The sequence below is a fragment of the Heliangelus exortis genome, chromosome 12, assembly GCF_036169615.1.
Source record: "Heliangelus exortis chromosome 12, bHelExo1.hap1, whole genome shotgun sequence".
Classification (NCBI taxonomy): Eukaryota; Metazoa; Chordata; class Aves; order Apodiformes; family Trochilidae; genus Heliangelus; species Heliangelus exortis.
The window spans coordinates 19,582,825-19,609,641 of record NC_092433.1 but is presented as its reverse complement, the minus strand read 5'-3'; the positions used below and the strand labels follow the sequence as shown (position 1 = coordinate 19,609,641).

Genomic DNA, 26,817 nt, shown 5'->3' with positions numbered 1-26,817 from the left:
CCCAGAACAAGCCAATACCAAGAAAATAACTTGTGGGGGATGATCAGAAACACCTTTCTTTCCCTTTCCTCTTTTCCAGGAGGCAGTACACACAAATGCAGTGTTTGTAGACAGAGTTGCCATTTCCACATATAACCAAGGTGTCAGGCAGCTCATTATTTCATAGTGTTTAGAAAAAAGGAAATCTGTGTCAACAGCTGAGGCTTGTGACTGTCACTGGTTTTATTAAAAGCCCGTTTGATCTTTTGAAGAAAGAAAAAAAATCAGCTCCTGTATTTTTAAAAATCCTTTGCACTTTGTCTTTTCTAAAAGCATCAAAAAGTGACAAATTGAATGTGACATTATACATTTTAGTGGCCCCTAATAGCCACTCACTCCACCAATTTTTCTAAGTTTATCTTTAATCTACTAGTCCTGAACTAATTAGGGACTGAATGCCTTTAGACTGCTTTTCATTCTGTCCTGAGTTATTGTGACATCTTTACTACAAATTCTATTTCAGTCTAATTAAATTCCTGCAGCATAAATGTCATTATTAATATGATCACCTTTGGTAGGCTAACTTTGCCTTGGTCTCCTGATCACTGCATTGTAGACTCACTCCCTTTCTTCCTGCTTAATCTTTGAAAAGTTTGGCTTGAAGTAAGAACATCTCAAGGCTTAGCATAGACACAGAATCCATTAATATATTAACTCAAATTGCTGGTTTTTATTAAAAAATCCGATATTTTTCTTGTTCTATTACTTTTCAGAAGAATATTTCAAAACCAATTTAAAGCTTTTTATCTTCAAAAATCATTCCTGGATGCTAAGAATTCTGATAATTTGGGGATTAAAAGTAATACCCACTTATGTGACAAAAACTTCCAGTCAAGTCATTAATGGAGGTGGGAGACTCACTGCAAGAAATAGGTGGGAGAGCAGAAGAGTGCCAAAAATGAATATTTGTTTCTTTACTCAGCTTGGAGACTCTGCAGAGCACAGGACACCATCCCCAGCATGGTGGGAGCTCAGCAAAGGACTAGTAGGTCCTTTGTTCCTTATCAGGTAAATATAAAAACTCCCATGAAAAACAAGAATTGCTACAAGAATTTTATAATGTACCCATTTGTTTGGGTAACATCTTGATAACTTTTGGTAATTGTGAGCTTAATAATGATCTTATAGCTCTAAACCCATCAACCAGTAACAGAGATTTTCTGAAGGGCACAGGTAATAGTGAATTACCTTTTGTGGGAGGTGTATTAGGAGTAAATCAACACATTGATTCCTAGACTAAAAAATAGATTAATTTATTAAGGTGAAGTTTGATCTTTGATCTCTGAAAGTTTTGATGAGCATTAGTGATATTAGAATTGCAGGCACAGACATCCAGAACAATCTGTTAAGTTAATAGGCAGTGAGAGTCTGAGATTGATTGCTGTAATCACAGCAGGAGAGCTGAAATTTGGTTTGTAGATGGAGATGACTGGGCCAGACTCCTGCACAACTGCAGAGATGTTTGCTAGTACAGGAATCATCTGCTTGAAGTCTGATGACCACAAAAGGAGAGAAAATGCTGTTCAGGAAGGGTGAGACTCTCACAGTCTGACTGAACTCTTCTTCCCAAGCCCGTGGGAGTTCAGGCAAACCTAACTAAGTTTAGGGAGGCTCTTAGCTTGGGAATGGCTCTACAGCACAACCTCCTTCAGCCCCCTCAGAAGCTGGGATGTGCCTGGTAGCATCATGGTCTGTATTGGGATGATAAAGTTAATGAAGTCTCTGGAATCTTCAGCTGGAAACAAAGGGAAGTGGGAAGCTTGCTGCTGCTGTGCCATCCTCCTTCCCATCCTGTGTCTCCACCAGCCTGAGGGATGCTCTGGGGGTTTGGCTGGGGTTGCACCAACCCTGCTGGCAGAGGCTGTGCCTGCCAAGGCAGCCCTGTAATGGGGGGCCAAAAGCTCTCCAGGGACTGATTAAATTGCCAGGTTAATGTATTGAAGGAAGGGCATTCCAATACTTAAACTGCTCCAATGCAATTACTACCTTCTCTTTTTTTTTTTTTTTTTTTTTTTTTTTTTTTTTTTTTTGTGTGTGTGTGTGCTTTGGCTTATATTTTGACTATCCTTGAAGAAGTCCACACTTCCAGAGCTTCCTTGAAGAAGTCCACACTTCAGATCTTCCTTGAGCAAGTTCACATTTCCAGAGCCTCCTTGGTGCTCCCTGAATTTTATAGGTAAGTCCTTGACATGCTTCTTCTCTCCATCATCAAAGGGAGGGTTGTCTCACGGGTGTTTGAAAGCCTGGTCTTGAGCTGTCAAGTGTGGCAGAAGGTCCTTACAACACCCCCTTGGCTCAGAAATCCTCTGGTCTGGTTTTAAACATGGTCCAGTGGCTTATCTGCTAAATAAAATCTAAATGAGAAATGTTGATACTTAATGAAATATAAGTATGAGGATTTCACATAAGAAAGCTGCTGTCACTGCTTTAATTTATTAGGGGAGAGTTATGTGCAGATGGTATATACTGAGTTATTTCCTGACTGTACTCCAAAGTAAGTTGATTTGTGGTTTAATGACTTTTATCAAAATGAAATAAGCATTTGATCTTTGGATTTGATCTGGCTATATCTGCAGCTGCTACACCACTACAGCAATTACTTCCAAACTGGGCTTTTTGCCCAGGCAAATGGAGTTCGTCCTTGTTTCATGTCTCATTGACTGTCCTGATAATACACACAGTGGGACTGTAGGTTTTTTCTTCCTCTAAATTTGATAGGTGTGAAAGTAGTAAGGGAGTGATTCCCTTTTTTTAGTATCAGTGTTGTTTTATTATAATACATTTGCTACCACTGGCTAATTTTATCTTGAAGCTGCTCCTAACTAAAATTTAGTATCAAAATGTGTAAATTTTCATGCATAATCCTGATATGCCCTTTTATAGAGAACCAAGAAATTAATTTATGAATTCTAAATCTGGGAACCCTCGTGGTAATCTTCACATCTATCTGAGCAGTTCAGGGGTGAAGTAGGAGCAATACATCACACACCCACAGTGGACTAAATCCACCCTTGATGGTTTTTCATGGAAGGCAATGTCTGCACAAGGAATGAACTTAACCCCCTGTATCCAGCTGTGAAATAGTGCTTTTGTTTGTTTGTTTGTTTTGCTACTGGCTAATTAGTTACAGACTGAAACTGTAAAAATTGGCAATTCTTCTTACAAGACTTTATTCAGTGTTCAGGACAAGGTTGTCCCAAGTTCAGCCCTGAAAGCTCACTGTGAGAGGTGGTTGTTAAGATTAATGGTTCTTGGGGCTTGGTGCTGGCAGCCACGATGCTCCTGCCCAGCTCCAGCTGCATTTCTGACCAGAATGGAGGAGACAGCAGGGAAGTTGATGGCTTGCAGCCAGCTCACCTGGTGAGGACTGAGAGACCCAAGCTGCACCATTCTGGATTCTCAGAATAAGGGGATGCTGGATGAGGATGCTCTGGAAACAATGTGGGTTTGCAGCTGGCAGCTCTCAAGCCTGCAAGTTCCCCAGGGCAAGGAGATGGGAGTTGCAGAGAATTACTTTGCCATTAGAAAAATGGCACTAACTGGAAAGTGAGTGGTGAAGGGGTTCCTGTAGATTTTAAGCCCTATCAGAGAGATTGAGGAGGTGGTTTGTCAGGAGGGCTCTGGCAGGATTTCCTGTGCCAGGGCTGCTGCTGTGTCTTTAGCAAATCAAACTACTTGCATAGTACTTGCTTCTTAATCCAGGAAAATTAAAACCCCCAGTGATAGTTACATTGTCTGGCCATCTGCTCTCCCAGGTGCTCCCACACCAGCTCAGAGATGAAGTGATGTGACCCAGAATCCTACTGCATCTCTGGGGTCATTCCCAGCACAGTCCCAAGATTCAGTCTTCTGCATGACATCAAATAAAGTAAACAGCAAGATTTGATGCCAGAGCATATGTCCATTGCATAATTCATTAGTGTTCTTCTCTGGAACTATTCTGAGATGCTTTCCAATCAGAGTTAGAGGGTGAGGATTATTCAGGGGAAAAAGATAAGTAAATTATGGAGGTTTTCAGAAACATGTCCAGGTACCTCTCCTGGGAATGAAGCAGATCTGGCCATTCAGCTGTGTATGTCTGGTTTTTCCTGTAATAATTTCTGTCTTGGACAGTTCCACTCCGTGGCAGCTCAGTGGTGTAAATCCAAAAGCAACATGGGAAACCCACTCCTGGTTTGCTTCCTGCTGCTCCTAAAATCCCTGTCAGGTCAGACAACATAATTCTTCCCTCACACCAGTTTCAGAGTTGTGTCACTCCATTGCTTTGAGTGCAGTTGCTGCAGATTTCCAGACAGGAGACACATTCCCAACTCTTTACCTCCTGCTTTGCAGCTTAGGCACCAAGACAGGGCAGGAGGGGATGGTTCCCCTGCTCAGGCTGAGCAAAATGCCTCCTAACTGCAAAGTGTTGCAGTGCTTACAGCTTGATCTCTTGTGTCAGCAAGAAAATGTGAAATGCTTTCAGCTTGTGTGGGATACCTGGGATGCTCCTCTGTTTTTAAATTAAGGCAGTGCACCCTTTTCCTTGCCTCATTTCACCTGACACACACTATGAGTGGTTTTGCTGTAAGAAAGTGGGGGAAAAAAAACCACAACAAAACAACAAAAAAAAAACCCAAATGCAAGAACAAAATAAAAAAGTCTCACAAAACCCATATTGTGCAGTATGAGTCACTGAAAAGCATGGGAAGGAGGAGCTATTTTGAGGGCTTTTACATCTTCCTTATTGCTAGGAAACTGCATCCCATGTGTGCTGGGCTCTTCAGGCTCTCAGCAGCTGCCTCAGTTGTGCAGCAGCATTGAGGACAGTTTATGGAGCAGCTTTGTACAAGGGCAGGAGAAACTTGGGTGGGAATTTATTTTCATTTCTTAAGTCTTTCTGAGTCAAAAAAACTGTCTGAGGACTGCAGGTGCCAAGGAGAGCATCGTGCCTGAAATGTAAGGGATGCCAGGCTGGCCTCAGGATATTGCTCAGGTTCCAGGACAGCCATGACTTGCTCCCTGCAAAGAGTGGTGTAATGGTGTAATTATACCAGACTTGGGGTAAATTTGTAGTGCTAGGGAAGGCAATAGTAGGAAAATGTAGTATTGCCAAGCCCAGTTTTGGCTTGTCCCTGAGTTCTGCAGGGAACTCACACCATCAGCTGCTGGTGCTTTGAGTTGCACCAAGGGCAGGTGCTCAAAGTAGCCTGAACAGTCACCACCTGCCACCCAATTCATAAAATTCTTTATTTTTTGTAAAAATGACTGTCCGGGAACCACAGGTTAATGAGGCATCTGAAGTACACTGCTTTGGGGTTGTAAATGGACACATCTCCTAGGGCTGTAGTCACAGTGAGTAAAGCCTAGAAAAAAACAAATCCAAGATCATAAGGATGTGTGAATTTATCAACTGGAAGGAGTTACTGGGACAACTCTGTATCTCTTACTGTGTTCTTCACACTAATGCCAGATGGCCAGGGCTGGGGTCTGCCCGTGCATGCATGGGGTGCCCTGGGCTCAGGTTTTATTTTGGAGCTGTTTGGCACCCTGTGTGATCCCATGCTCCCCAAAATCCCTGGGTTCATGCTCAGTGCATGTTCTGTGCACATTTATTTTTAAATTCTGGTGTGCTGCCTTGCCTACCTAGCTGGAGTACCAAACCAGTTTTGTTTCTTAGAAAGTAAAGGAAATAACTGGGTAAATATAAATGTGTCCCTTAACAGCCTTGTTGTTTGTGACAGAGGTGTGAGGGAATCTCCACAGGGCAGAGGGCTGCAAGTATTCAAGTCACATTGGAACAGCAAAGCCCACTGCACACAGCTTTAATTACAGTGTTTCTCCAAGATAAAGTCATTCTCTCATGTTTTTCTGATCATTGTTTGAAGAGCTGATGAAAGGGCTGAAAACTTTTCAAACTTTCCTTTTCTTAGGGTCTCTCTAGCTCAGACTTTCATTGCACAGTCAATAGAAGCTGAGATGGATTCTGAACTGCAGCAGGAGGGAGGAGGAAGAGGGGAAAGTAATGATACCACCAAATTGAAACCCTTTCAAGTTCCCTTTAATTGCAGAGGGCACAGGGAGCTCATTCAGTTTTTAATTCTCTGATCTTTACTCTCCCCAAAGGGATCAGTCTTGTCTCCTCCCACGTTGCTTCAGGTTTTCCCAGAGAGCTGAGCAAAATAGGGTGAGCACTGGGCTGCCTCCTTGGGGCTCCTCCTCATGCAGAGCCCTGCCAGCTTCTTCCCTTGCCTTCACCCTCATCCTCTTCACAATACCATAGGCAAACAGCCTCAAAACAAAGCTCTTATCACCCAGTTTGATGTGTTGGGACCTTCCAGGCAACCCAGGAGTGCCCAAATTATGTCTCTGGCTGCCAGTGTGCCGTAGTCACTGTGGGTCTGCAGGGGTGCTTCTTACTTACTTAGGCACCTAGTAAACTGCTCTGCCCTTTTTTTTTATCTTTTAGACAAGAAGATAAAGGATTTGGAATAGAATAGAGAGGATGTGGGAGGGTACATCACATTTAGGTTTCTGGTACTTAAGCTAGACAGTGGAGACTGGTGTGCACATTGAGACATTTTGGCATTATTTTAGGAGTCTCTTCTAAATAGTTGGCTTCCTTAGGAGGAAATCATTACACTTTTGTAAAATGTCATCTTTGTCAGAAATGTTCTTAAATGGTTATCATCCCATCTTGTAAGTCCTGGTTAAACCCAGTTGGTGGCTGCCAGGTCAGTGCTGCCTGTCTGTGAGATGTGAGAGTTATGCACCCAAAGTTGAAAGGGAAAACAGTAAAACCCCCAAGACTGCCAGAGCACTGCCCCTGCCCAACTAAGGACACCGAGCCTGCCTTGGCTGTCTTTGTCTTCCAAAGCTGTAACAAGCTGAAAACTGCTCAGAGAGCCATTCCAACCACATAAAAGTCTGAGGATTATAATTGCAACAGGTCCATGGGCAGAGATATGAAGTATAAAGCTTTAAATTCAAGTCACACTGATAAGTATAGCAAATAAAGAGACCAAATTCCCTTTAAAAATGGGATTACAGAGGCTGTGGGGAAGAAATATTTTGAAGGAAGTTAAAGAGAAGTTAATCTGCTTTTATGTAATTTGTTTCCCTATTCTTCCTGCACTGCCTTGCTTTGGAGACAGCTGCTGTCAAGGCTTAGAGCTGTGCATATGGTGAGGAGGGCTGGAACTGGCAGCCCATCACTTGACAGAATAATGGCTAACTGGAAAAATAGCTGGGTAGATAATTTACAGATGATACAACCACATCAAAATCAGTGAAACACAAACCAGTCATTTCTCCATTCTGCAGATTGCTGTCTGCTGTGATCTGTTCCTCCTGACTGCTCCCCCGTCGTGCTGCTCATCACCTCTCCTCCCACTGGTGCCCGTGGTGAGGAGGACAAGGAGGAACCACAGCGTGGGGGAAAGGGGAGAGCTCCAGTCCTGGAGGTTTGGATGGGTTAAAGGTGTATGGGACCAAAGCATCAGTACCACCAGCTCAGTGTCCACGCAGCACGTGGGTGGCCTGAGGTGTGGAACACGTAGGTCACTCCTCTCCCAACCACCTCTGGCCTTGCATCCCTCTGGGAACTCCTTGGGCTCAGCCCAGCAGTCTCTGACCTCCAGCTCTTAAACCTCTTCTTGCTCTGAAAGGAACCAAACAGCCCCAAGTTGGTCCAGGTCTGGTGGGTCCCGATCTCTGATCAGTGTGGGATTCTGTGATTTCCAAATTTTGAAACTCCTTGGCTTTGAATCCAAACTAAGGTGAAGCAATCACAAAACCAACAATAAAACTGGTGAAGACAGAGCTGGTTGTACCAGCAGTTCTTGACCTTCTACAGATATCCCTGGTTTTCCTGCCCTTCAGCAAAGGAGTGCTTCTCTGAGTGTACTGTTATTTGCAGTCTGGGCAAACTCCTTCATGCTGTTTTTCTCCCTCAGTTTTTCTCAGTGGGGGAAATGACAGGAAAAAGGATAGAGAGTGGATGCAGACCTGGCATCTGGCAAAAGGGGCTTTTTCAAAAAATGGAAATATTTCCTCTTCTAGTAAATGGCTTTCTATACAAATATTGATTTATTGTGAACACACCCGTTCTTATTTTCTCATTGGGAAAAAAAAATCAAATGGTGTTTTGTTAAAATTCTGTTCTTCTCCCAGAAAAACAGAGATTTGGCAAAACCCAAGGACACCAGGAGGAGATTTGTGCTGTGGCACCCAGGGACTGTGTCTGTTCCTCCTCCCTGGGATTACACACAGAGGTTTCTTTCCTCCCAGGTGTCTGTGTCACCCTGGAGGTGAACAGCACAATCCAGCCTACACCATAGGGTGAAAAGTGTCAGTGTTTGAGAAACAAATGCCAGGTTCCTGAGGTGTCAGTCCCACTTGTATTCTGCACCAAGGCTGAAGATCTTACTCAGCTCAACTCTTCTCAGCCCTTCCTGACACTCTCACTCTGCTTTTATCCCTCACTTAGGGAATTCAGCTGGCCAGCCTGGAACACCTTGATGTTGCCCCCAATTCCTGGCTTCCCAGGTAAGCAGAATGTTACATCTGAAGTCTGTTCTGTGTGGCTTGGGGAGGGTCAGGCTGCTGCTGAAGTGCACGGGTGATGTTGATTTCTCCAGCAGCTTTGTGTGGCCTTGCCAAGAAGGGAATCAGGGCAGTGGGTGCAGTGAGTGTGAGCACCAGGGAGTCACTGAGCAGAGGTGGGGCTGGGGCTGCTACAGAGCATAATCCAACCCTTTGGAGGTTGTGCTGAGGGTTCCTTGAGCTGACAGGAGGCTCTGTGCTCTCTTGGAGCCAGCCCTGGGGGTTAGCTTTGCTGTCAGGCTGTGGGGTGGAGAGTTTATTGCCTTTGGCTCGTGTAGAGTGTAGGATTGTTCTGGGAGTTCACACAGGGCTGTCTACTCGTAGTTGCAAGTGAATTATTTGCTCATTAGTGGTCAAAAAAGGTCTGCTTGCTCCCACAGTGGGAGGCAGCTCGAGCTGCTTCTCTGTGTGATGGAACATGCTTGCTTTAGCCTGTGCTTGATGGACTCAGAGCACCCTCAAGGTGGTCCAGAGGACATGAGTTGAGGAAAATCTGCAACTATTGCAAGACAAATACTTTCCTCTTTCCTTTCTATTGCTCTTGCATGCAGCACTGCCATCCTCCTTGGGTCTGAGGTTTTATACTTGCTTTGCATGTCTTAGAAAGCATTCTTTGAATCAGAAAATATGGCAGATGGAGCTTATGAGAAGAAAACAGCTCTTCAGTGCCAGGTTTAAGCAAGTACATAACATAAGCTTTCATTATAGAAGTTTTAAATTTTAAATTTTTTTTTAAAGACAACAGTGCTATTAAAAAAAAAAAAAAAAAGAAAAAAGAAAAAAAAAGAAAAGGAATATGCTTAATAATCCCCTCTGTTGGTCCCAGGTGGTTGAACCTCAGACAATAAAACTTCCAGTCCACTGCACCACAGAACCATAGAATCCCAGACTGGTTGGGGTTGGAAGGGACCTTAAAGCTCATTTAGTTCCAACCCCCTGCATGGTCAGGGACACCTCCCACAGCCCAGGGTGCTCCAAGCCCCATCCAACCTTCACCACTGCCAGGGATGGGGCAGCCACAGCTTCTGGGGGCAACCTGAGGGGCTCAGCACCCTCACACCAAAGAATTTCTTCCTAATGTGCAACCTCAATCTCTGCTCTTCCAGTTCAAAGCCACCATCCCTGTTCCCTTCTCCCCCAGCCACTCACCTCCTGTAGCAGCTGTTCCCAGGAGCAGGGTTGGCTGTGCTGCAGGGAACACCCCCAGCCTGGGTGAGAGCTGTGCCCTGTTTTTTCCCCTGCCTTTCCCCTGCCTTTCCCCTGCAAGCTCTGTCAAAATGCAAAGCTGATTTTACGTGTGTTTAACAGGACCTTAGGCAAGCTTTTGCAAAAAGGGCATCAGTTTTTCATTTTCACTGACCTGTATTTATTTGTTTCATGAAACCACAGCACTGCATCATTATAGTCTTTTGTCCATTATTTTTTTTTTTCCCCTGAAAGAAAATACTTAATTAGGCTTTGAAGAGGGATATCACAGAAGCTGGTGCTTGACATATTTTGCTTCTTCTGGTTGGAGCTCTTGCCACTCAGCTTTTTTCTAGAGAACCATTTCTTATCCCTGCCAACCTCCATGAGTTCACAGGGAAGTGGGGCCATCTGGGGGAACTTATGACTTTCAGTTATTCTTTTTTTTCTGGTATCATTTCTGTCATATGAGGGTGGAATATTTAGAAACATGAGAACAGGATTGTTAGAAGGAGCTGCAGCAATCCTCTCCTGCCAGCCCTGTCTGCCAGGGGATGAAGGCCAAAGCCATCTCCAGATGTGGGCAGGGGTACCCATGGGTGTTTGAGGCAGGGGTTGCTGCAGGGTTTGCTCATTGGTATGCAGACAGGAGCAGTGCTGGGCACTCTGACTTCAGTGGAAGGAAACTATTTTATAGCAGAGATGGAAAACTGGTGGGAAAAGCTGTAGAGAGTGAGCCCAGAGCCTGCTGTCTGCCCAGTGTGCTGCTGAGCTGCAGGAGCATGGGGCTGAGCTCTGCTCCCTCTCTGGGTTATCTGGTTCAACCACTGGGAACAAGGATTAGTCTTTACTCAGAGTTTTTAATATTCAAGGATAGATTAAGACAACAGTGTTCTGATGTCAGATGACTATTAAATACTAAATTCTATCAAATCCTCCAGCAGCATTACTCAAATCATATCAAGCCTTAAGTCCTAAAAGCTTTGTACTTCCTCCAAAATAATTGCACCACAGTCTCACCTTCCAAGCACTGTTACTCTTTGTTACTCAGTAATTGAGCAATTCCTGGGGAAGTCCTAGCTGGGTTTGTCATGGCCCTCCTGTGGCCAAGCTGTGAGTGAAAACCAGATTCTTGTGGCTGAGTTACAAAACCACTAAACAAAATGGAAATGTTGATGTTCATTATTGATTTTACTCTTCATTGCCATGGAATGGTGCTAGTGGGAGCTGTTGTAATCAGGTTACTTTAAAACTTACAGAAGGAAGTGCTTAATTTATCCCCCCCTTCTTCCCAAAGTGATGCAGTATCCAGGTATCAGCTCTGTTTCTTGCAGAACATCTCTTCTCCTTTTGGTTTTCTCCCTGTGTTTGTGTAGCTCAGTTGTAATCAGTCCCTGTGATCATTTAAAAAAACCAACTGGCATGTGTTCTGTGTTTTCTTCCCCTAGAAGTGTTTGCTGATATTCATTATGGAGTAATAGAGGAGCCAATGGTTGTTGAAGATACAACCCAAAAATATTTCCTGAAATACCATTTGCAAACTGCATTTCCTGGGTGTTCACCCAACCCCCTGGGGTGTCAGGACACAGGTACCTGTGTGCACAGCCTGCATGGCTCTGGGCTCCAGGGCAGCCAGGCTGACACCAGCTGAACAGAACCTGGGAAATGCTGCATTTTGAGTGATGCTTCCCCTCCTAACCCTCCCACACCCCATCAAATCAGAGGTGAAATGACAGGAAATGCAAAGGGCAGGACTGGCTGCCCACCCTCTGACTGTTGGGAGTGGTGTGAGCACAACAGAGGAACAGTAATTAGTATTTAATTGCCTCTGATTAATCATATGTATTGGACCAACATTTCAATGGGTAAAGTGTTTGAGGCTGGGAGAGACACTGCTGCAGCTCCCCAGTATTTTTCATCTCTGGAGCCAAATTTAACCCTCTGCTTGCTGTGCCCTGGCTGCATTCCCTGCTGTTCCCCAGTATTCCCCTTGACCCCTCACTATTCCACCTCTGGAAGCAGTTAAGGACTTTTTGCTGACACGGCTGGGTGGCAGCTAATCTTGATCCCTGCCTCTCAAAGCCTGGCTCAGGGGTTTATATTGATGTATTTATTCCAGCATCTAGAGTAAATGAATTATATTAAGCCACTGCAAATGGTCATAAATATGATAGTCTGTACAGGCTGTGTGAACTGAGGTAATTGCCAGCTTTATATATGTGTTTATCTTCACTGCATTGCATGCACAATGTGCATCATGTCAGGAAGATGATAAAAAGCAGCCATAATGCTCCTGAACTGCATAAGTCTTTTTAGCTTGTGACAGAGGCTCGGAGTTATCTTATGCAAAGTTAGCTGTGGTAGGTTTAATATAAATTAACATACTTATAAAATGTCAAGGAGCATTAATTGATCATTTCTTTACCTTGCTAAATACCAGCTTGGTTCTCAAACTTATCTCTGCAAGTTTTAATATATGGAAAATAATGCTTATTCATGAGTGCTTATGTAACTGGGACTCCGTTACCTGGCAGCTCCAGCAAGCTGCTACAGATGGGTTTTATGTAAAATGAGGAGCCAAAAATAAAGTTTCCAGCCCCACAAGGGAACTTCTGGGTATTCAGCACTTTGGAAAAACCAGGGCACATCATCTTGTGTCTAAATATTGACTTACTAACCTAATTCTGGACCCACTTTTGAAAGAGAACTGGCCTACATAAAAGAATACAATGGCAGCAGCTTCTGCATTTTGGAGGAGCTATGGCAGAGGGAGTCTGCAGCAGAAACCCAGCCCACTTGCTCCCCTGGCATCTTCCTCACCTGGAAAATGGAGATGAGGCTGAATATGTTTGAAAAAGGTTTAGCAAGCTAAGGTTTATTTATTGGAACAGTTAGGGAGGTGTTGGGGGGCTCCTTTGCCTGTCCTGCAGGCTGAGCAGCACTGCAGCTGGCAGTGCTCAGTGCAATGGGCCAGTCTGGGGGGGCTCAGAGAGGAATGCTAATTGTTAATTAATGTAGGTCTGGGTTATATATATAAAAAAAAAAACCTTCAGCTTCTCTTTTCACTGTTCCACACTGGGCAAGTGCTGACCTCCAGGAACAGGTTACCTGCTCCTCTCCCCAGCTTGTGCTGCAGCTCAGCACCACAGCCTGCCCACTGTCAGGGCTCCTGGGGACTCCACTGCCTGCCTAAACAAAGTTAAGTATGGCTGCAGGATGAGATTTTTAAAGCATTTATTGACTTTTTCCCTTAATATTTTGTTATTTCTTTTCCATCATCATGGTATTTACTTTATTCAGTGCAGTGTATTCCCAGGCAGTGATGCACACAGTGTTGTTCTCATATCCAGGCACAAAGACAGAAAATGAAGGGCAGGCTGTAACTCACTGGGAATGAGCATCAGAAACACCACCCAGGAAACTGCTGTTTTCCAACACTGCAGCTCCCCCAGCTCTGGTTACCCAGGGAGGGATGGATGGGTTTCCTCAGCATCAGTGGAGCTTTGCAGCTCTTTGGGGCCCCAGAGCTGTGCAGTGATGGGTTTCTATGGCAACAGGCTGATAAAGCCAGAGATGGGGGGACCTGACCCGTGCTCCCTGCTGTACCTGCAGCTTTTACCTGTTTTACCAAATAGACTCGTTGTGGTTTTCCTCCCTTTTGCCACACTGCTGATGAAACACAAGCTTTATCTCCCATCTGCTGCTGCTCACCACCTTGATGAGGGGCCACAGGGCACTGGGTGTGTTTACCCGTGGGTGCTGTGGGTGCCCTGTTCAGGGACCCTGAGGTCAGTGGCAAAACTGAGGATAAAACCTCTCTGCTCAGCTGGCAGCAAGCACTCACTCCTCTTAACCACCCTGTCCTGGGTTTTCATCCCCTGCTTCTCCCACCCAGCCCTCCTGCTGACCTGCTGGGACACCAGCCTTGCTCTCTTCACATCTCCTTTTCTACTCTGTGGCTGTTTTGCCTGTGATTTTTTGGGGGCTTTGTTGTAGTCTTATTTGACTCTCAACAGCAAAACTGTGAAGTTGTGAGAGGTGTTCCTGGAAAGCCAGTGGTGATGGCAGAGCCACACCCACCAGTCAGGCTGGGGGGTGACACCAGCTGGGTCCCCTCAAGGCTTTTTGGGAAAAAAATAGCCCATGCTACACCATAATGGGGTTTAGTTTTACAATAATCATTTTATCTTCTCTTGCTTGAGACATAAAGAAATAAATAATAAAAAAACTGCTTTAACCCATCTGCAGAACAACTGCTTCAAACTGCATTTTGTGATTAAAAAAACATGAAGTAATGGAGAAGAGCCAAGAGCAACTTGCCCTGAAAACAGAATGATAGGAAACGTGCAGTGACAGGGGTGCCAGGTGTATTTTTCCTCTTCAGGACAGCAAATGTCCCTCCTGCCCAGCTGTGCTGCTGTGAGGCTGCTGGCAGCCTGGGTTGGGCATCTTCAGATGGGGCTTTCCCCTTCTGCATGAGAGCACTCCAGATCTTACAGCTGCTACTGAAAGAATTAGGCTCAGCCATCAGGAATTCAGCAAAAAATCCACTGACACGGGGTCCTGTGCTGCTGGAAGGAAATGGCTGTCCCAGGGCTGCTCCTGTGCTTGCTGCAGACAGGAATTGCAGAGCCTGCAGCCTGTCTCTGGGGGGTTGCTTGACCATGAAATGGGAATCTATTGTTTATTATGCTAATTAGTAACCTGAAAAGTTTATTTAAAGGTCACCAAAAAGCAGTGAGAAACATCACAGTGTGTTAATGGAAGAAAATTCAAGAAGCCATAGGGGTTTGGGGTTATTTAGTAGAATATTATCCCTAATATTTGAGATACTTTGTGAGATGTGCATGGAATTAAGGGAGATGAAGGACTGTTTTAATATAATGTAGGGCAAAAATAGCTTTCAGAATTCATTATATTCGTAGATTTTTGCATCAAAGGTCCTACAATGATTAATGTTCCAACTTGCAGGTTTTAATAGCAAAATAAGAAATAACATCTCCAAAGTTCCTTTGAAATACTTAATAAAAAACTGTATATTAAAGATGCCTTTTAAATACCACCAGTATTTCAAAGAACAATATTCTTTACAATATTTCTATACAGCATTTCTATTCAGTTTTCTACAGTGTGCAAAGCTGACTGGTTCTGTGCAGCATAGAAATATTTTCAGATGGGCAAAATCAGGGTATTGTTATATTCCAACAAAACTGCACTGCAAAAAAATGTACTGAGTACTTGGTGAGGGTGGAAGTTTAAATGCAAGTTCATTAGATGTTACAGAAGGTTCCTTGGCCTTCCAGATTCCAGGACAAACTTTATTAAATAAATAAAAAAATAAATTCAGTAGCTGACATGTAATTATCTTTGCTTTGTATGGCAGGGTGCTGGAGGAGGAGCAGCACAGCAGGTCCCTGGGTCACCAGCAAGTGAGAAAGATCCTTCATCACTGAGGTCCCATGGGGAGCAACTAAGGTAAAGCTGGTTTGTTGTGGGGTTTTTTTGCTGTTGAGCAGAAAAATTGGCAATTAAGGTCAGGTAACTTTAGTGTCACCACTGTGGTTCCTGCAGACACAGCTCAGGAGGACTCAGAGCCCTGATCCAAGTGGGGTTTGTAGGAAAATGTTCATCTTTCCCCCTGACAAGAAGTGTGTTCGTGTCAATCCAAAGGTGTTTAAAACCAGGGTATTAAAAACCCCACAACCTGGTGGGTTCCAAAGGGCCCCTTAACTGGTAGTGGGGAGGGAGAAGTTCCTCCTTGGATGCTATAAAATAACAGATCAGGATTTGGCTGCTTCCTGCAGCCCAGGGAGGCTGAAGGGCAGCTGGGAGCACAGGCTTGGCTCTAGTTCTAGGGCTGCTGCTAATTGTAAATTCAAGCATGCAAGGGATTAATTGCCAGCAGGTGTCAAAGATAAGAAATCTCTCTCTGATCTGGGCAGGGGGTAACTGTGTTTTCCTGTATTGTTCTCCTCTTACCATTGTTCATTAGAACATAAAACAAAGCTCTATGTGAGAAAATGGGATAAATAATTTTGCTGCTGTCAGGGAAAAAAAAAAAAAAAAAAGACCACTTGCCAGTGCAAGCCTTCAAAGGGGAGAAATTGTTAATTAGGAAATTACTACATGAAAAAACATAATTGTGGAGGCCAGACAGTTGATAAAAGCTGGGCTGTAGCCTTACAGCCTGCCTGCAGCAAAGGGTAATGCATCATCTGCCCCAGAGCTGGGCTATTCACATCGTAGGAAAATAAATGAATTAGGCAATTATCAGTGGTGGTGATTGCCAGGGCCCTCCTGGTCACCCCCAGCCCCTCATCCACTCGTGGGTGCCCTTTTCTCTCCATCCCAGGGTGCAGGGCTCAGGCTGGGAGGTCTGTGGGTTCTGCCACCATCACCAGGTCTGGGGAGCAGGAGGCAATGAGGGGGTGGTCTCTGGGGGGAGCAAAAGGAGAGCAAACAAAATGGAGAAGGAGACTCTTTAGAAAGTGGTTCCCCCTGTGCTCCCAAGCTCTAAATTGCCTTTTTTTGTTGTTGTCTTTGCAGAGCCCCGGGGAGTACCCCTTGTGTGCAGGGTTGGGGGGTGTTTGCTCCCCATGCAAAGCCAAGGAGCTGGCTGGCAGTGGAGGGCACAGGGAGCACCCCTGGGGGGAATGACACTGAGAAACTGTGCTCTGAACACTTGTGCTTCAGTTTGCTCTGCATCCAAAAGGGCAAATCCTCATTAAGCCACTAATGAGCTCGCTCTGGGCACAGTGAAACTGCCCCAGTCAGCCCGGTGCTGCTTTGCAGTGTCAAACCCAACAGCACAACAGCCAAGTTAGAGAGGAATGGTTAGGGTTAGCAACTCCTACAGCTTAGGAGGAGGAATGTGTATTAGGACACACACAAAAACCATTTCAGTCATCATTTCAGTATGTGAAAGAAGTCCTGGCACAGCTGTAGTAGTGGCAAAGCTAATGCAGTAGTCAGAAATAATTAACTATGTGGTAAGTGCCAAAGTGGGTTGGTTGGGCTGTTCCAGGAGATGTGGTGTCTGTACAGGGGGTTTAATGTGAGGGATTGTGCCACTGGATGTGGTTTGTTGTTGTGGAGGGAAAAGATGTTGGTACTTGGAGTCATAAAATGATTTGGCTTTTAGGAGTTTGGCCATCACCTGCAACAGGACCTGAGGCACAATCACTCATTGGAAATTTCTGCACAGGATTTACATTGGTGAAGATGGAGAATGGACCTTTTGGGCTTACTTTGAAAAGAAGAAGGAAAAAAAAAAAAAAAAAAAGCAGTTCTTGTAGCCTTGAATGCCTTTGCAAACATAAGGCTGCCAGCCCCCACACCCCATAAAAAAGCCAACGCTTTGTTTTAAATTAGCACCCAACTTCTTGCCAAAGGAAACAGAAGCAGCAAGCCAGGCATCTGAGTTTCTCTGCTCTCCCAACAGCCACTCCTGCTGACTACCCAAGCCAGTGCCTCTGAGGAAGGACATTTATTCAGTGCAGAAGAAACTTGCTTCTTATGTGCATCTGCTGAGCAGTAAGTCTTGACTAACCATCCAAGAAATGAGAGATCCCTGTGCTTTTTGCCTGCCTTCTGTTAAAGAAAAGCTGCTTGTCTTTGACTGATAGGTTTGGAAAATAGAAAAAAAAAGCTCAAATGCTGTTTCATGGCATTCTCCTGTTTTCCTTTTTTTGTAAACATTGTTCTTAGTGCTTGTGAAAAGTCATTAGCAATGAGCCCATTGCTCCCCAAGACATTAAGGACAGCTGTTAATTATTTTCCCTGTACTTAACCAGTTCCTTAGCAGTATTACAGAAATCTTTACATTTTGATTTCAATCCTGAAGTAATTAAGGACAAATTACAGACCAGTGCAGTGATGGGTTTTTTTCCATGCTTGTTTCCTTCTTTAGAGGAGCCACTCCCTTGGACAAGGATGCTGAAGAAGAGCTTAATCTCCTGGAACAGCAGAAATTTGCCTTTGGTCTTTGCTCAGGCTCTGCCTCTCTTTTGGACCATGTCAATGCTTATCAATGAAGTGAAGGAAATGACTGAAGTGCAGAGGAAGCTGGAATGGGCATTTCTTTTTTCTCATTTTGGCATCAGTCTTCTCCAAGCCTCACCAAGTGACTCCTTTAGTGGAAAGCTTGTAGAGTCCATTTTTCCTGAGCAGCAGCAGAAGAGGTAACTTCTAATTATTTCCCCTTATTGCAATAAAAGGAACATGCACTCAAGCAGAATTTGTAGTCACCAGCAGAAAATAAGGCAGGAAGATGACATGAAGGGAACTGGGGGAACTGTAAAGGTGTGAGCAATGGATGGAATAGAAATGAGGGAGTTAGATAAAAGATGGGGAATATGTAGCACTTTGCAAAGTGAAAGATAAGCAAAGCAAAATGTCCAGTGAATGTCCTGGTGACAGAATCCCAGCAACAATAACTGCTGCTTGTGTGAGAAAAAGCTGGGGGCTGCTGGTTTTCTAATCTCCTGCCAAAGCCCATGGTCACTGCATAATGTTAAGTGTGTAGAGGTGTGTGTGACTTTTCTGCAGCAGCTGCTGCTGCCAAGAAAATAATTCAGAGACAGGAGTTGACAGACAGTACTGGTGATGGGTGTTGGAGCTCTTTGAAGAGGGATCTGTTGGCTGTGAGAATTAATTTGACTTCCAGTTCAGGTGGAAGATGCTGACAAAGAAGTCATAATGCTGGACAGGCAATTCTAGGGTTGTTTTCCACTCCAAAGTGATGCTGGCCTCTTAGCTTCTCTGCTACCAAGAAAAAGGAATGGGATGGCTGGTTGCCACGTGGATCAGTTTATCAACATAACAGGGTCTATAACAGGACTAAGAAAAATGGGAATTTCCTATGGATGAGCATCTGCATGGCAGGATGGCTATCAAATAGAAAATGACTACCACATTTTTGGAGATGGGAGCAGAAATGAGACTCATGTAAGCATATTTGGAGATTCTGTCAGTGTAAAGCAAGAAATTGATAAATAGTCTGTCTGAAAAGAGCTTGAATGGAGGAATAACAGCCATCAGTAGTGGAAGACATGGAGTGAGATGGATTCTCACTTCTAGAAGCTTCCTCTGTTTATTATTGATGGCACTGAAAGCTTTATTTCTTCCCTTTTTGTACTTCTCCAGTTCTCTAGTTGGTATTTCAACATGCACAGGCAGGGGATAGAAGGATTCTGGAAGGCAAGTGAAAAATGACAGAACAGCAGCTGTGCACTGGCAAGTAGTACAGGAAGAGCTGGAGGAAATCTGAAATGACAGAGACTTTGCTTTCCTGGTTACCACTGAAACACGTTGGAAAGTGTCTCAGAAAGTGGCAAGTCACTATTTTCACAGGCTTCCTGAAGCTCCTGAAGCTTTTTCCCCTTCATTTCATGTCCTAGACTGGATTCTAATGGTACCTGAACACCAAGAGGTTCTGGTTTGCATATAGAAGTCACCACTCCTGTGTTCAGATTCTTGCACATCTGACAAATTGGAAACTTCTGTCCCAGGTGAGGAATTCTGAAATGGGAACAGTGGCTCTCACAGGGAAAGGAGGCAATGTGCAGGGGTGGAAATATTTCACAGATTGCTCCACAGTGAAATTGTCTTGGGCAGTGAATCATTTCTGGACTTTCTAAAGGTCATTTTGAGTTCCCCTGAACTTTCAAAGTTGGCTGTTTAATAAAGAGAAAGAAATATTAGTAGAGATAAATGTCAGCCAGGTAGGATACACCCAGAAACACTGGCAGGTCATGCCACCTTGGCAACAGCTTTTGGGGAAGAGTCAGCAGTGCTGCCCTGCCAGCCTGGAACTGAAATACCAAACCTCCCTCTTGCAGCATAGTTAAGTGGAATTTCATTGCCCTCCTGGGCACACAGATTTTATAACTGACTTCTGAGAAATGACTAAGCCAGTCTCCTGTCTCCACTTCTATAAATTAAAGCCCAAAGACTGGCTAAAGGCAGCTACTTTTTGGGTAGAAGAGAAAAGGCTGAGACTTTTCTTCCTGGTTTTGTTTTTGGCTTTTTTTTTTCTGCAATCTCCTTGGGCCTGGATGAATTTTTTTATTTTTTTTTTTCTAATGGCATCCTGGCCTGTATCAGAAACAGTGATTTTTAAGTGATTTGAATTTGATTGATTGAAACAATTTTTAAGTGATTTGTGGGGCTGGTGAGGTGCTGATCATTGCTGTTCATGGATGTTTGGTGCTCTGCAGGTACCTGGTGTTGAGCCCCCAGAGGTGTTGATGGAGGAGTGGATGGAGGTCAAGGAATGGAGACTCCTGCAATGGAGAAGGCTGCAGGCTTGTGGCTTTGGGCACCAGGAGGAAAGGTCCTGCTGCACCAGCAGATCTGCAGCTCTGGAATAGAGTCAGTGCCCTGGCAGAGCTGAGCACCTCAGCTGGCAAAGCACAACCACCACCCACCAAAATGAGCAGCACTGGAAGGAACAAGGCAAAAAGCAGTCCATAGATAGGTATGTACAAGTACAGCTGTACATGTAGCCAAAAACTACTATTTAATGCAGCAGAATGATGTTTTCCTTTGTTGTGAGAGTAATCTCAATCCCAGATATGTAGATTTATTTTTTTCCCCTCTTCTCCAAACCTGCAATCAGTGTTTGTCAGATATGAGAAATGAATTGGTTTTTGAACTGTGCTGTTCTCCAGGTCAGCTTGATAACATGGGGAATGGCAGACTAATGACAGTTTAACACCAATTAACAGACCACTTTACAACAGATTAGCATTCTGAGTCTGTTCAATTGATAATTACAATAATTAAGTCTCTGAGCTTGCCTGCACTTTTGAACAGGAATTTGGTACCTCTGTGCTGGAGAAAGAAAGGCACAGAGCAGACACAGATCAGTTGAAGTGTTGCAGCCAGTCAAGGTTGCAAGCATACTAAATTTGGGCTTGCTCTTGAGATGTGCTTGCAGGTGACATCCTCCCAGGTGGAGGTGACTATATAAATGGCTATTTTAGTCTTGGCTGAGCACAGCTGCAAGCAGAGACTGAGATTTAACACATTGCTGTGGTTCAGATAAGCTGTGAAAAGTGTTTGTGCTGCAGAACTGCCCTCTTCCTCCTTGCTTCAGCATCCCTGGTGTCAAACTGATGGATTTCCCACCTACTTAGACCAGTTTAGCACTCCCAGCTGAAGTCAGACTCAAATATGCCCTGTCCTGTAGGGAAAACTCAGTGAAAAGTGTTTGGTAAGAGGCAGCTCCATAATGATGCTTATAGTGAGATCCTCAAAAGAGCACAGCTTCCAGCAGGACTCTGTCCTGAATTCTTTGGGAAAAATCCTTCTGGTCTTGAATCCTTCAAGAAATGCAAGTGCTGCCCTAGTGGTTCCTCTGAATGGTTTATGGGGCTGCTGGCTGTGGCAGTGAATCCCTTTGCAGACTGGGGCAGGGAGAAGCCAGTGTGGCAGAGCTGCTGGCTCTGGGGACATGAAGCCTGGTGAGTTCATGGCTGGGAGGTCATCTTTGTAATTGGCTTGCTCTTGACTTTGTAATCATCTCATCTTTGTAATTCATGGCTTACTCTTGACTTTGTGCAGCTCATTTAATTTCACTGAACTCTCTCAAATACTGTGAAATCTCCTTCTGAGAAGTGCACAAGGTGAGCTCTATTTATGGTCATCTTTTAATTTTTTTTTTTAACATTCAGGCAGTGGTCAGGGCTTGCAAAGCAGGGGAGCTTGCAGATGCAGCCTGTTTGGCTATCTCTTCAGTTTTGCACAGATTAATAAAATAAACCATTCGATGCATGCAGCACCAGCTCTGGAGAGCAGTGATCCAAATCCCTCTGCCTCTGGAGGATGGATCTCAGCAGTGTTACAGAGCCAGGATCTGTCCTGGCAATGGGAAAAAAGAAGTTTTAAAGAAAACAGGATTTTTAAACAAAAGTGTATTGTTTGGATTGTTTTTGTTGTGCCATGCTGTACCAGAATAATTGGATGTCTGCACAGAGCAACAATGAGCCTGGGTGACAGAGGGTTTGTCAAGGAGCTAAACAAGATACCTGAAAGCACAGACTGCAGGTTAAAATTGTCCTTGGCTTCCTTTCCCCCGGCAGAACTCATGTCCCCTGTTCTTGACATTTCATAAAATCCCACACATGCTGAACATCTCTGTGCTTGCCTTGTTTGGAAACAATCTAATGGAACAATAAGGAAGCAAAATTGTCAGGATAAGTGGCATTAATGATGCTACAATTGTGAATAAAAAAGCCTTGACTTTCCCCAGTAATGGCTCACTGGGGTTTCAAGCATTATGAGAGGTAAACTGTTAGCTGCTGCCTTCTGATTGAGCCTGGGGTGTTTGGGGGTGCAACTGGGGCCCCAAATTAATGCTAGAGCTCCCTGGAGAGTGGCAGGGCTGGCTGTGCTGAGGGCAAGCTGCCTGATCGCAGGGGACTTCAAACAGATGGCTTATGTTCCTGGAGCTAAAAGGGCTCTCCAAGGGGCTAAAATCTATAGATGAGATTCTTAAATTCATGAATCCTTCTGGGAAAAATGCATTTTTGACAGGAAAAGGGGGAGTTAGCATGCAACACAACTTGGTCACTAAGGGATTAAAGAAAGAAGGGGTGCTGTGTATATGGGGTGCCTTGAAAGAGCCCATTTCGTAAAGCTGAAAGCAACTCTGGGCTAAACCAGCTGGGAAAAAACTCTGTCAGAAAAATGGGAGTAATTAGCAAAGTTGACTAGGAATCCAAAATTCCTCAATCAAAGAGGGCAGCTGCTGCTTTGAGAAACCTCTGCCTTGTTTAGAAGATCAGAAATTTGTTTCCTTTACATGTTACCAGAAGAACTTATTTTTTCCCCTCCCTTCCCTGCTGCAGTGCAGTTCCACTGCTGGCTGCTCAGCCCCTTCCACTGGAACCAAGTGATGCCTTGGTGAGGCACAGCCCAGATGGTTGAGAGCACAGCTGCTACACCTCCTCCTGCTCAGTCACTCACAGCTTTTGAGAGCCTCTGTGGTTATATTAAAGAATGTTTCCTACCCCCAATGTGCTTCAGAGGAGCTTTTCACCTCGTGGCTGGGATCCTCTCCCCTCTGTGTCACTGCCTGTCCTGGGGACAACCTGCTCCCTTTGACTTGGGCTTGTCTCTGCTGGAGAAGTTGGGCTGATGGTTGTTGCACTGCTTGGAGCTGTTGTGTCAGCACAAATACAGATGGCTGGCAGAGAGGTGAGGAAGTGGTTCATGAAACAAGAGGATTTCAGATGTGCTTCAACTCTTCCTTCCCCAAAGGAGGTTCTGGGCCAGGTCCTCAGCTCGGGTCAGCAAAGGCAGCAGAGCTGCTACAGATCAGGCTTGTGAGACGTTAACTCTGGCAAATAAGATCTTATTTGTTGCTTTCTGTGCCATGGATCAAATATTACCATTGTTTGGGGTTTGTTTCCTGGCAGGAGTAAGAAGACAGATTTCAGACCTCTCTGAGAGTCCTTGTCTGTGATTGAAAGCCTGCAGACAAGACCATGTTTCTTACAAACATCTTCATAACAGTTAACATCCAATAGAGTAAAGGAGAATAATGAGCAGTGCAGCTATCCCAGGTTAGTAATTACCACAGTCATTATTAATTTTCCAGAGCATTCTCATCAAATGAGTCATTATTATCTCAATTCCTTATCCAGGACTGATTGATTCTTTCTCCCTGTTGTGCCTAATTTCATGTGATGTCCGAGCACAATATAGAACTATAGAGCCAGTGTAATTCTAATGCAGAATAATTCTAAATAACCAAATCCTTGCCTTACAGCTGTTCAGATTGGATGATTTATACTACTTCATTAAAACAAATACCCCCGCTGAAAAAAAAAGTCCCATTACTTTAAAGATGGTTTTAGTTATGTCACAGGAAGAAATCATATCAGAAGGGATCTATTTTCATGTACATAAAAAGATCTATCCCTGTTCTTCCTTCAGACCTTCCCTCCAAATCCCTGTACTGCCTCCCCACAATAGAAGCTGCACTGAGCAATTCCCACCGACTGTGCTGCTTCTGCAGCTGAGTCATTCTGTGCAAAAATTGAAGTGTTTCTGCCCATTTGGGCTGTGAAAAGATCCCCTGCCCCATCTCCAGGGGGTGTTCATCCCATCTGTGGGCAGGGAGCAGGGGAGGCAGGGGTGGGAGCAGAGGTGCAACCCTGTGGGCACTGGGCTCAGTGCCGCTGTCAGCAGAGCTGCAGCACAGGGTGGGAGGAATGTGGGGATGCTCAGTGCTGTCTCTTCTAACCCAGGCTAAGAATTCAAATCCTGTCACTTCTCACTCTCCAGTCACTGGAATTCCACTGGAAACGGGGATTTACAGCAGCCCAGGATCTGGCCTTTGTGTTTCAGTGTGACCTCGTGGTTCCTGCCTGGCCCCAGCCATGTTCTCAGCCCAGGTAGAGCTGGCCTTGTCTTCTGCTCCCATACAGGGCATGTCCTGTCCTGTTCCTCAAGGTGCATTGCAGAGAAGCTGGAAAATGGATGTTATCATTTTATGATTTCCAGATTGATAATGTTTGGGCGTGTCTCTAATGAAAATTTCTGCTTTTTCTGATGTTCCTCCCTGCCACACAGCTTCAGTCAGCAAGAAGAAATGAATGGGATGCTATTACATGCTATCTTTTTCTTGTTTACAGTAAATAATAATACCCTTTTTATAGTAAATTATCACCCAAGACATAGAATAGGTTTGAGATACTGAAATGAAAGCAAAGAGGGTTGTGGTATTACAAGAATCTGCGTATGAAGTAAATTCAACTTCTTGCATACAGCTAAGCTTGGAGATAAATCTCCATGTTTTTATAATAAATGGTACTTTATGGCAATCACCATATGCTACCTCTAGTCCTGTTTGGAGTATAAATCATAACAAGTGTGTATTCTAAAATGCTTTATTGTCTTTTTACAGCCACATGCGGCTGCTGTTCCTTCCATTTGTGATTAATTTTTTCAATAGTTCCCCCTAGAACCTAAAAAATAATTAAAGCTAATGAATACTCTGCAGTGACAGTAAAGGAATGAGCGTGTGCTGCATCTCTTCTCACTTCCCAGATCTGATCAAAAGAAAGTGTCGAGCTGTGAAGCTGTGACACTGACATTTTGTACTGAGCTTCTGACCACCTCCTGAGAGCAAACGATGACTTTGGGGAAGATCATGAATTAGAGTTTTCATTGTTTCACAGGAATAGTGCTGAGAGAGTAGAATTAAAATTAAAGTCACATTGTTTATTTCTAGTGGAGCCTTTTTAAGAAATTAAGCTCGTATGTAAAAGTTTTCAAGACAGCTTCTTTGTTCCCCTTTGCCCTGGCTTCAAGATTTGACATGTTTTCTGTTCTAGGACCAGATGGGCTGCTTTGTTTCAAACAAATCTTATTAATGTAGCTGCTTTTTCATTTAAAATCCTGCACAGCCTACATGTGTGTGTGTATCCAGATTGATGCAACTTGCTCCAGGAGCTGCAAGTCCTAAAAGTCACTGGGAGGGAGCAGCCAGCCCCTCACCTCTGACAGACCTGCCCTGCCACACCATCTCCTGTGCTACAGTCCACGTCAGCCTGAACTCAAAATCCAGGTTGTGACTCAAAGCCAGAATGCTGCCTCACTAAGGTGGTTTTCATCTGCTCTCCAGAAACAGGTGGGTTTGATTTCCATTTATTCTTTTTCTCCAACACACTTGGGTTTTGAGCTCATGCATGTGGCTTGCATGGGAGCACAGCCAGCTTTTCCTGTTAAAGCCCTCTAAACTTCCCTTCTCAAAACTAATATTTATCTATAAAGGATGTAATTACAGTGTGTTGCTGTGCATATATCTGCCACTCTCTGGACTTCCTGCAGCTCACAGCAGCTTTGAAATGAAACTTAAGGGGAATAATTGACAACAAAGTGCCAGACAGGGGTTAAAGTGTCATTACTGTGGGATGAAACCTTCAAAGATCCCCTGGATGGGGCTGCAGCCCATGGGGACTGATGAAAAGCAAACTCTGGGCACTCTCTGCAGGCTGTCACCTCCCTTCATTCACACCCCTGATGCACTGAGGACACAGTGGTTTGGATTTATGGGGAATTTTGTGTGGCTGTTTGGCAGCCCAGGAATGACACTGGCTTCCCCAAATTATCTCCTCCTTCTTCATGCTGAAAGAGCACCTTTCTGGCCCTTGGACTCATTGGCCAGTTACATCAATAAATACTGTTCTTCTAGAACAAATTGAATTACAAAAATAAACAAATAATGGATAATAAGGAAGCATCAGCAAATGCTGGGGTTACCCAACATTTAGGAAGTTGTTGGTAGAGCTAGAAAATTGAATCCCAGCCTTCTGAATTCCAGTTTGACATCCCAAGGATTGATCCCATGGTTTACTCTTTTATGCCTTCTGTTGATTCATGTGTGGTTGTAAGAGTTTTAACTATTTCAGGCAGCTTGCTTTACAAGCAAGATAAAGCCAGAGCTTTAGGAAAGTACTTTTTAATTTCCCAGAATATTTGTTACTTGATTCCAAAAGGAGAGCCATCAGAACTGTTTAGGGAAAAAGGGTCATTGAAGTCAATGTCAAGACAAATCTTACAGTCCAAACTCCTTTTTAAAAAAAAACCTTTGACCATAAAGTTGCCATTTTCTGTACTAGGTTCTTCGAGAGCTTCTCCCTGTACAGTTATGCAGTATCATGAGTTAAAATGAAGCAAATCTAAGCTGTTGTGGCATATAAAAACAGCAAACAAAGGAAGGCAGCTTTTTCCTCTAACCCCCTGAGATTTATTCTGACAGTTTGCAACTAGATGAAATGGATAATGGAAGCCCCTTGTCACAATAACTCAGTTTAAATGTATTGTCAGATTAATAGACTCAGTTATCCACTTTTCCAAAGAAAAGAATGACTTGTGGTTTCAAATCATGCCCTCACTCGTGGCATCTGATCAAATTAACCAAACAGGCCAAATTTAGACTCCCAGCAGAAGCCAGGCATTTTGTATGTTTTGTCATAAAAATGGTTTATTTCTTTATTT

The 26,817-nt window shown here is 44.1% G+C and overlaps 2 long non-coding RNA genes across 2 annotated transcripts; both read left to right on the top strand.

The window, feature by feature from the left end:
- The first annotated feature begins 955 nt into the window (after positions 1-955).
- Positions 956-8,556, top strand: LOC139801765 (uncharacterized). The gene is made up of 3 exons (XR_011728300.1): positions 956-1,047; positions 2,113-2,215; positions 8,507-8,556. It is a non-coding gene; the product is annotated as an uncharacterized lncRNA (long non-coding RNA).
- Positions 8,557-15,193: 6,637 nt separating this feature from the next.
- Positions 15,194-25,382, top strand: LOC139801719 (uncharacterized). Its single transcript, XR_011728281.1, has 7 exons — positions 15,194-15,282; positions 17,249-17,340; positions 17,717-17,987; positions 20,025-20,288; positions 23,232-23,375; positions 24,100-24,209; positions 25,224-25,382. It is a non-coding gene; the product is annotated as an uncharacterized lncRNA (long non-coding RNA).
- The last annotated feature ends 1,435 nt before the right edge of the window (positions 25,383-26,817 follow it).